This window comes from Kogia breviceps, chromosome 6 (genome assembly GCF_026419965.1).
Source record: "Kogia breviceps isolate mKogBre1 chromosome 6, mKogBre1 haplotype 1, whole genome shotgun sequence".
Lineage (NCBI taxonomy): Eukaryota > Metazoa > Chordata > Mammalia > Artiodactyla > Physeteridae > Kogia > Kogia breviceps.
The window spans coordinates 23998270-24008760 of record NC_081315.1 but is presented as its reverse complement, the minus strand read 5'-3'; the positions used below and the strand labels follow the sequence as shown (position 1 = coordinate 24008760).

General features: G+C 38.2%; 1 pseudogene; it reads right to left on the bottom strand.

Annotated features, from left to right (window-relative positions):
* Positions 1-3589: 3589 nt before the first annotated feature.
* LOC131759090 (U2 spliceosomal RNA) lies at positions 3590-3702 on the bottom strand (annotated as a pseudogene).
* Between the last annotated feature and the right edge of the window lie 6789 nt (positions 3703-10491).

Genomic DNA, 10491 nt, shown 5'->3' with positions numbered 1-10491 from the left:
TCTTGGATTAATTGTGTCACATATTTCTGACTTCATTTTATTACTACCATTTGTGTTATTAGTTGCATCTCTTTAATTTTTTTAGTGGTTGCTCTAGGATTTACAATATCCATCTTTAACTTATCACAGTTTACCTTCAACTAAGATTATACTACTTCCTATATAGTGTAATAATCTTACAGTGCTATGCTTCAAAAATTTTTTTCTTTTATAATCAATTTTAAAAAAATTTTATTGGAGTACAGTTGGTTTACAATGTTGTGTTAGTTTCAGGTGTACAGAAAAGTGATTCAGTTATATACATATATATATATTTTTTTTTTCATTCTTTTTCAGATTCTTTTCTCATATAGGTTATCACAGAATATTGGGTAGAGTTCCCTGTGCTATACAGTAGGTCCTTGTTGGTTATCTGTCTTATATATAGTGGCGTGTGTATGTTAATCCCAAGCTCCTGATTTATCTCTCCCCTCCACATTTCCCCTTTGGTAACCATAAGTTTGTTTTCAATATCTGTAAGTCTGTTTCTGTTTTGTAAATAAGTTCATTTGTATCATTTTTTTAAAAAAAATAGATTTCACATATGAGTGATATCATAAGGTATTTGTCTTTCTCTGACTTACTACACTTAGTATGATAATCTCCCGGTACATCCATGTTGCTGCAAAGGGCATTATTTCATTCTTATACTTCAAATTCTTTCCTCCTACTTTTGGTAGCGTGTTGGTCATACATTTTACTTCTACATGTAATAAAATGCACAATACATCATCATTTTTGCTTTAGATAGTCAGGTTTTTTTCTTTTTTAAAAAGAGCTTACAAATAAGATAAAGTCTCTTTATACTGACCGTTTTAAAAATTTTTTGGTGCTTTTTATTGATTTGTGTAGGTTTAAAAACTACCACCTAATATCATATATCTTCTTCCTGAATAATGTTCTTTAACATTTCTTGTAGTTCAGGTCTGCTGGCAGTGAATTATCTCAGCTTTTATTGTCTGAAAGAAGTCTCTATTTTCCTTTCAGTTTTGAAATATATTTTCACTGGATATAAAATTCTGGGTTGACAGGTTGTTTTCTTTTAGTACTTTAAAGACATTGCTTCATTGTTCTGGCTTTGTGTAGTTTTTGATAGTCTGCTATAATTCTTGTTTTAGTCCTTCTTTATGTAATGTTTCCTTTTTTCTCTTCTTGCTTTCAGTGTTTTCTTGCTTTTTGGTTTTCAGCAGTTTGTTTATGATATGTCTAAGTGTGTGTATGGTGTTGGTATTTATCCTGCTTGGGATTCATGGAGGTTAGCTATCATCATCATCATTGTTATTATTATCATCATTACCCTGTTTTCTTCCTTCTTTTTTTTTTTTTTTTTTTTTTTTTTCGCCATGCCATGTGGCTTGTGGGATCTTAGTTCCCCAACCAGGGATCAAACCTGTGCCCCCTGCAGTGGAAGCATGGAGTCCTAACCACTGGACCACCAGAGAATTCCTGTTCTCTTCCTTCTGAGACTAGTTACATATATGTTAGACTGATTCTGTCCCACAGCTCTTGGATGTTCTATTATATTTTTTTCACTCTTTTCTTTCTATTTGTGTTTCAGTTTGTATAATTTTTATTGGCCTATCTTTATGTTTGCTAAATCTTTCTTTAGTTGTATTGATTCTGCTAACAAGTCAATCAAAAGATTTTTTTTCATCTCTATTACTTTTAAAAATTTCTAGCATTTCCACTGGACTCTATATTTTCTACTTCTCTGCTAAAATTCCCCCATATATTCATGCATGTTATAGACCTTTTCCACTCAATCCTTTAATATATTAATTCTAGTTATTTTGACATCCCTGACTGAAGGCTCTAACATCTGGGTCATCTCTGAGTCTGCTTCTGTTGATTCCCTAATCTCTTGACAATGGGTAGGTTCTTCCCTTGTCTTTCTGTGTGACTCAAATATTTGATTGAATGTCAGACATTACGTATTGAAGAACTGTAGATGCTGAGACATATATAGTCCTTATGTCTGGAAATAGGCATGCTGCTTCTTCAGTCAGGCCATTAGTGTGGGGCATTGGGTCCATCTAGTCACAGGTTGAACTAAACTTGGATTTTGTTGTTGTTGTTATCTTCAGTGTGATACAGGATTGAAATTCAGCCAGCAGTGGATTATGGTTACCTTGTGCTCAGCATGTGACCTGGCAGTGTTCCTGTTCTACCCATAGCTTCCAGTAGTCCCTTAACATTTGCAGTGAAGAGGAAGTCTCTCTTTTTTTTTTTTTTTCAGTGGAAGACTGTTGTTGATATTTACTAATGGTAGGCTCCTGGGGGTAGTGGTGGGGACAAATGTGGTTATCAGTTATCCTGATCCAGCCATAGTCTCAGGCAAGCCTGTGACCCTGGAACTCAGATGGTGGAACTTTCTCTACAATTCTACCCATATTCCCCGCTGGTAGCCAAACTCTGCATTGTATTTATGGTGGTCTTACCCCTTCTCCAGTGGTAGCAGCCCTCTAATTTATATCAGTACAGGAATCTGAGCCCAAGAGGTATTCCTGTGCTTTCCCCAGAGGCAGAGGGCTTTTATTTCTACCCTTCCTTCAAGCAGTAGATCTTTCATAAAGTTTTGCTGCCCCTAACAAGTGGTACAAAGCTTTTGCTCCAAAGAAAGAAGGATCTAGGGAAGCAGCAGTCTTTTATGCATTTTTCCTCCTGCATCAGTCAATTACCATTGCACATCAGCAGGGACTTTCTCAAGTCTTCTGCCCTATGCTTAGTTTTGACCGAGTAGAAGCCTGCAGAAAAGAACTTGCAAGTGAGTGCACATTCTCTTTGTGTCAGGGACTCCCAGTTATTCTAAACTGATTCATCAGCCTGTACTGATTTTAAGAATTTATTAAGCAATATTAGCTGATTTCTTCTCATCCACCTTTATGGCAATGACCTCTTCTACTCATGCCCTCTTCAAAGGCAAAAGTCCCACTTCTCTGCAGAGGGGATTGTCACTCTCTGGAATTCAATTCACTTGGTTGTCCTGTGACCTCATCTCTCTGGTGAGTTCTAGAAAAGTTATAATTTTACTGATTACACAATTTTTTCTTGTTGTTAGAATGGGAGCAACCTTGTCTAGCAGCTTTTTACATCCTAAGCACAAGCAGAACCTTCTCACCTTTCTTTTCTTTCTTTTTTTTTTTTTTTGAGTTTTAGCTCCTTTTATTTACTTTAGGTTTTACTTTAGGTTTTTTTTTTGTTTTTAAAAAACAGCTTTATTGAGATATATTTTACATACCATAAAATTCATCCATTTAAATTATACAGTTCATTAGTTTCTAGTATATTCACAGAGTTGTGCAACCATCACCAAAATCAATTTTATAACATTTCATCATCCCAAAAAGAAACCCTGGACAATTTAGCAGCCACTCACCATTTCCCCCTAACCCATCCAGCACCTAGCAACCACTAACCTACTTTCTATCAATGGATTTGCCTATTCTGGACATTTCACATAAATAAAACCATACAGTATGTGGCTGTCTGTGGCTGGCTTCTTTCACTTAGCATAATGTTTTCAAGGTTCATTCATGATGTAGCATGTATCAGTACTTCATTCCTTTCTAATAATATATTGTCCTTGGATAGAGGACATATCAGCTATTAAACTGATAAGAACAGATACTACTTTTGATCTTAGCCAAAAGACTGAGAAGCAATTCACCTTTCTTTAAACATATTAAATATGGTCATTTTATAATTCGTGTCTGATAATGTAGCAGTCAAGTTTCAAACAGCAACCATAAATCCCTTGCTAGGAAATACATACACACCCACACAAACGCACACACATCTGTTACAGGGAATTGGCTTATGCAATTTGGGGAGCTAAGTAGTCTCTGCAAGGCTGTGGTTTCTACTTTTGAATCTAGAGCTTTAAGTCTACAGGGCAGGAACAGAAGATCATAAGCAGGCTGGAATTCACCAGCATGGGCTGGAATCCTAGAGGGTAGACGGATACATGTATCCATTCTTGTTGCTTCTGTCATTGGTGACAAGGGTATTCTGCAGAAGCTGGGGTCCTTTGTCACAGAACTATATATACATGCTTTACCTAGGAGTTAGTAAAGCTAAAGAAGGATGGAGGGGAAGGTAGAGCAATTGCAGGCCCTGCTGATGCTTCACATTGAGGTGAGTCAGCAAAGTAACCTGTGTGTGTGTACTACCAAATGGCTGCTGCTTCCCTCCTGCCTTCCAAATCCCAGGACCTCCCTGTAGCCTACCCTAACAGGAAGCATTCAAGAAAGGGAATTCTGGGAAAAGCACCTCAGTCTAGCCAGATTGACACATTAAGGCCACCAGAGAGAATTCCACAATCTGAATTTATTATAGGACTGTTTTATGGAACATAGTGTTCCACTAGTTCTCATTCTTGGTGACTTTTTTTCTTATGTATTTTGTTATTCTTGACTATGAGCTATTCATTTTCCTCAGAATTTTGTTTGCAGGAATTCTCATAGGATTGGTTGGAAGTTGGATTTTTACAGTGTATTTTTATTTGCTTCTTCCAGGAACCTGGGGTTATTATCAGTAAGGGATTACTTTACAGTAAATTCTTGACTTGAGATTTTTGCACTATACAATATGTGAATTCAGATACAAACCCACAATATGGACTGAATAGTGGATCTAAATTTTTAGCAATATTTCCCCCCATTTTCAAGAGAATTGATCTTTCTTGCAATTCTTTGGAGTTGAGAACAAGCTTACTTCCACTTCACCTTCACTAAGAATATAGCCCTCTATGTCCCAGAGTCATGTTGGGGAGGGGAGGAACTATATTTTGTAAGATTTATACATTTGCTTTTCCCTGGGTTTTATTTCATTTCCCCATTTTGGTATTAACAGAAAGACACCTCTTGAAGGAAATAGTTTTAAAAGCATAATTGAGAGTAAAAATATACTATACCTTAGCTCTGTAGATCTCCGGAAATGAACAATTTGGTACAATCTTCTTTCTGGATATTTAAGAGTTAACTTAGAATTTAAATATAAAAATTTGAACTATTTTAAGTGAAAATATTTCCTAACTATTTCCCTGTCATCTTTAATAGAGAATACCAAGCATAATTTAACTTTTTTGTGCTTACTCAGAGTAATCATTTTTGAGTATTCTTAAACTTCTAACCATAACAATAATCCTACAAAGCAGGTATTACTAAAATTATTCATTAAAAAAACTACAAAACATTAAATTGAAGTTTGGAGCATACCAGGGAGTAAGAAATGATAAACACATTTCCAGATTATAATTTTGATTATTGGTAAGATTTACAATTATAAATATTTTAGAAGATTCATTCTCTCATTTTTTTCTTTTATTTAGGATATTCAGTCTTGACTTTAGTGACTGTGGAAGTGAAACACTAACAGCTTACATTTATTGAGTGCTTACTGTTTACCAGCATAATTCTAAATGCTTGAATCCTCACAAAAACTTTATGTGGTTGGTGCTGTTTTTATTTCCATTTTATGGTTCAGAAACTGAGGTACAAGGAAGTTAAGTAACTTGTTCAAGGCCACATAGTTAATATGTAAAAAAGTTGAAATATGAGCCCAGGAAGTTGGCTTCAGAGCCTAAGCCTTTAACACCACACTTAGCTGCCTTTCACAATGCTGTTCTACACAGGGAAGAGATGGAGAGAGCTGTTCTCTGCTTCTGCAGGCAGAGAATTTGTAGTTTTCTTTTCACCACCTTTCTATTGGGAAAGATTTCAAAGCTACAGAAAATTTGCAAGATGAAGATAATGAGCAACTGTGTATATTCTCCAGCTAGACTAATTTTTTTTTTTTTGCGGTATGCGGGCCTCTCACTGTTGTGGCCTCTCCCGTTGCGGAGCACAGGCTCCGGATGCGCAGGCCTAGCGGCCATGGCTCACGGGCTTAGTTGCTCCGCGGCATGTGGGATCTTCCTGGACCAGGGCACGAACCCGTGTCTCCTGCATCGGCAGGCGGATTCTCAACCACTGCGCCACCAGGGAAGCCCTAGACTAATTTTTAATCTTTTGCTTCTTTATTTCTCTTTGAGCCATTTGCAGATATCATAATCATTCAGCCCTTAGGAGATACAGCCCTAAGATACAGCTCGTATCTCCCATGAACAAAGATATTCTTTTATCTTATGTATGGCCCATTATCAAATTTCTGTAATTATCTGAATACTATCCTTTATAGCCTTAGTTTTTTAAAATCCAGGATCCAATGAAGAATAACTTAGTGCATTTGGTTGTCGTGCTTCTTTAGTCCCTAACTAGAGTACTATCCTGTCCTTTATTTTTTATCTTTCATGACATTGATTTTTTTTTAAGTCCAAGCGAATTATTTTTGTAGATTGTTCTTCAATTTGGATTTACTTGCTTCCTTATGATGCAATGCAAGTAAAACATATTGGAAGGAGTACTGTACAGGTGATGTGGGTCCTTCTCAGCGAATGACTTCACAGGCGCACAATGTTGGTTTGTCCCATTATTGGTAACGATGAATTTGATCGTTGGGTTAAAGTCATTTCTGCCAGAATTCTGCTAGAGGTACAAAAGCACCTGTTTTCCTTTCAAATTAATAATTAATATTGGGGTGAAACCTTGTGACTGTGTAAATATTTTTTCCCAAATAATCTTTTACCCAATAAGTTTGGCACCCATTTTTGGTTCTTGCTGAATCACTTATTACTGTAGTGATTGTAAAAATGGGGATTTTCTACTTACATCATGCATTTGCATTTATTAGTTGGCACTTTTTTTCTGTAGAGTATAACTCCTCCTCCACTTGGACTTTGTAAAGGATTTTTATCAGTGTCAATATGACCTTCATGGATCCTTTTTCTTCGACGTGTAATACCCACTTCATTCAGTGTTCATTCTGATGAATGCATGGCCTAGAATATTGCCAGTGGTTGCCCCTTCATGCAGACTCCTACAATCTTTGGACATGCCCTCATTAGTTTGGAGCATCATCATACTTTCTGGCATTTCCTTACTTTTCTATAACAAGGTGTCCCAGGCTCATGGAAGTCCTATTTAGGGTCTTCTGTCTCTGCTCATTAGACAGTTGCCCATTCCTAGGTTCAGATCTTTCCCAATTTCTTCCCTCATCTTCTCTCCTTGCTTTTTCTAGTTTCCCTTGATTCTCCCGTTTACTTCATCCATTGTGCTGACGTAGTGGTCTTTTATATATATTACAGGCAATCAGAATGCATCATCTATGCCGTAAAAGCTTGGTCCAAGCTCTCCTCTGAAATAGCCTCCTATCTTGTCCCCTGCTTCTGTCTTGCCTCCTACAGTCCATTCTTCTAAAAGCAGTGAGAACAATCCTTTAAAAACATAAATAAGTTATTAGTGACTTTTCTGCTTAAAATCCTCCAGTGACATCCAACTGCACATAGTATAAAAATAAAACTTCTTCCTATGGCTACTAAATACTTCTCCGATCTTAACCTCCTTCCACTCTCTTGCTTGCTCCCATGCTTTAGCCTTTGTCCATCAACACACTAAGTTTATTTTTACTTCGGACGCCTAGCTCTCCGATTGTCTCTCTCTGAGGTGCTTGTCCTTGGATCCTTGCATCCTTATCATTCCAAGACTTAGGTTGAAGGCTTTTCCTGTTCAACCATCCAAATAAACCTTGTCTGTCTTATTTGCTGCCATCCCCACACGCCCGCCCCCCCCTTGAATGAAACTCATTATAGTTGGTAAATAAGTATCTGTTGAATCAATCAACAAGTGAATGAATGAATAAATGAATGAATAAATAAATCATATTTGGCACATCAGAATATCAGGTGTGATATGTATAGACTGAGGAAGTTTTTGGTTTTTATTTTGTTTTGTTTTGCTCAATGCTCAGGTATTATCACTACTGGTGGTTTTATTATTATTATTTTGTGTGTATGCAAGAATGGAGGGATCAGGGTTACTTCCAGGTTCAAATCCATTTTGAAAACCTTAGGGTTCTGGAAGGCTGTTTTTCAATAGTTAAAGTTTCACTGTTTTTTGTACATGAAGTTAATTATATTTACGAAGAGTCTGGAGGCTATAAACAAGATGAGAGCTCCCTCTGAAAGTACCTGGTGAGAGCTTACTCTCTTGTCAGCCATGGGCTTTGAAAGACAGACGGAATGGGAGATGTGGTGTTAGAAAGGGGACTTGCCTGTGCTGCTCATGGCTCAAAGGCTACTCTTTCTGCTTGTGAGACCAGTTTTGAAGAGAGGACTGTGTTACTTAATGATACTACTCATACCTCTGAAATGTTTAGAAACAAGTCTCTGTTTTAGTTATACTTAACATCGTCCATTTTCTGTGAAACAGGCTCATAGCAGAGAGTTCCCTGGAAATAACACACTACAGGTCCCAAGGAAAATAGTCTATGAGTTGTTCCTGCATAGTTTAATTCATATCAATACTAAATAGAATTATGGACTTCCCTGGTGGTCCAGTGGTTAAGACTCCACACTCCCAATGCAGGGGGCCCAGGTTCAATCCCTGGTCAGGGAACTAGATCCCACGTGCGTGCCGAAACTAAGAGTTCACGTGCTACAACTAAGGAGCCTGCATGCTGCAACTAAGACCTGGTGCAACCAAATAACAAAAGAAAGAAATAATAAAAATAATAATAAATAGAATTTAAAATGCTGCATTTTTCAGATGAAAAAAAATGTATAATGAAGCCTCATACTCATATGGTGGTGGATACATAGATGTGTGTGTATATATGCATATATATGTATACTATATACCTATGTAAATATATAAATACATACATGCATATGTATATATATGTTTTCTCCAAATCCTGTATTCATGACAGAATGCTATTAATCTTGTGGCAAATTGCTCATGGGAATTATTTTAAGAGCCAATTCCTACTCTATTTCCCTGAGTAAGTGTCTGAAAAGCCAGAAAGGTTGACTCAGCCAAGGCTGGATGCAAGCATCATCAACCCATCAAATTTGCTATCTAAAATAGTCTGGACAAGTTAAGTAATTTTGGCCTGAGTGCTAATGAGCTAGAGCATCCTCTGCTTGGACCACTCCCTAGTGTTAGGCTCGACGTTTAGAGTGGTCAGAAGTCACAGTGTCCTGCCTCTATGTGATGACAGCCCTGGTGGTCTGCCCTCATGGAGGCCTGAGCCTCGGGTGTCTTTCTAGCAGTGAAGCGGTTTCTCCCCAGTTCCTCATATGCCTAGGTCGACCCCCTTGGGATATATGCTGTGTATTTGGGAGGCATAGCTAGTGGTCATGGAGATGTTTTGTTCCTGCAAACCTACCTGGCCTAATATTGAGGACACAGAAATGGTAATTTAAAATATAAACTTAGAGATCTAAATCAAATGTGGGTTCCCCCAAAGCACCTCTCTTTCTCCTCAGAGAATCTAACATAATGAAATAAAATTGTCGACACCAGATCTGCAACTTCACCGTTTTATTTTCCTTCTTCTCCAACTTTCTTATTTTATTCTATTTTATTTTTTAAATTTATTTTTGGCTGTGTTGGGTCTTCGTTGCTGTGCGCGGGCTTTCTCTAGTTGCGGCGAGCGGGGGCCACGTTTCGTTGTGGTGCATTGGGCTTCTCATTGCGGTGGCTTCTCCTGCTGTGGAGCACGGGCTCTAGGCGGGCAGGCTCAGTAGCTGTGGCATGTGGGCTTCAGTAGTTGTGTCTCGCAGACTCTAGAGGGCAGGCTCAGTAGTTGTGGGGAAGGGACCTGGTTGCTCCACGGCATGTGGGATCTTCACGGACCGGGGCACGAACCCGTGTCCCCTGAATCAGCAGGCGGATTCTCAACCACTGCGCCACCAGGGAAGCCCTAAACAATAGTTTTTTAAAGAATTTCAAAAACAACATGAAAAAGTGCTGATGACTCTTTGTATCATAAAAACATCTTTGCTAATGTTTTAAAAAGTCGAGAAGAAGGAAAGGAGGTTCTTGGCAGATTGTTTTCCATTAGAACATCATAAAGCAGGAAAGGAGTAGAAGAGGGCCACTGTCAGGGAGACTGGGGCTAGGGGGAAAGGCAGAAGGAAATATTCGTAATGCAGGTTATTGTGCTACCAAGTAGTTTCTTCCTTTTTGTGTCTGGCCACGTGCAAGAGCCTCAAGGGAGACGTGAATAGAATAGCCGTTAAAAGGAACATCTGGTAGAACAGCCACCTTCTCAGGCCTGCCAGCATGTATCACAGGGTAAAGGAAAGAGGCCATGGTCGGGAGGAAAGTGCTGTGGCTTTTGCCACCACCCTGACACTGAAAAGCCCTGAGAGGGCCTAATGTGGAAAGAAAACTCAAGGTCAGTTAGGGAGAAACAAACCTGGAAAAGGTAATTAGATTTCAGCCCAGCAATTATTAACAAGGAAGGAAAACTGAGAAAAGATCTTTGTTGCCCTCATTCTTTAATTGTTCTGCTGATTTTGCTTTCAATATAAATTTGGCATTTGGAAAAATCAGTTCATCTTTATCCCTA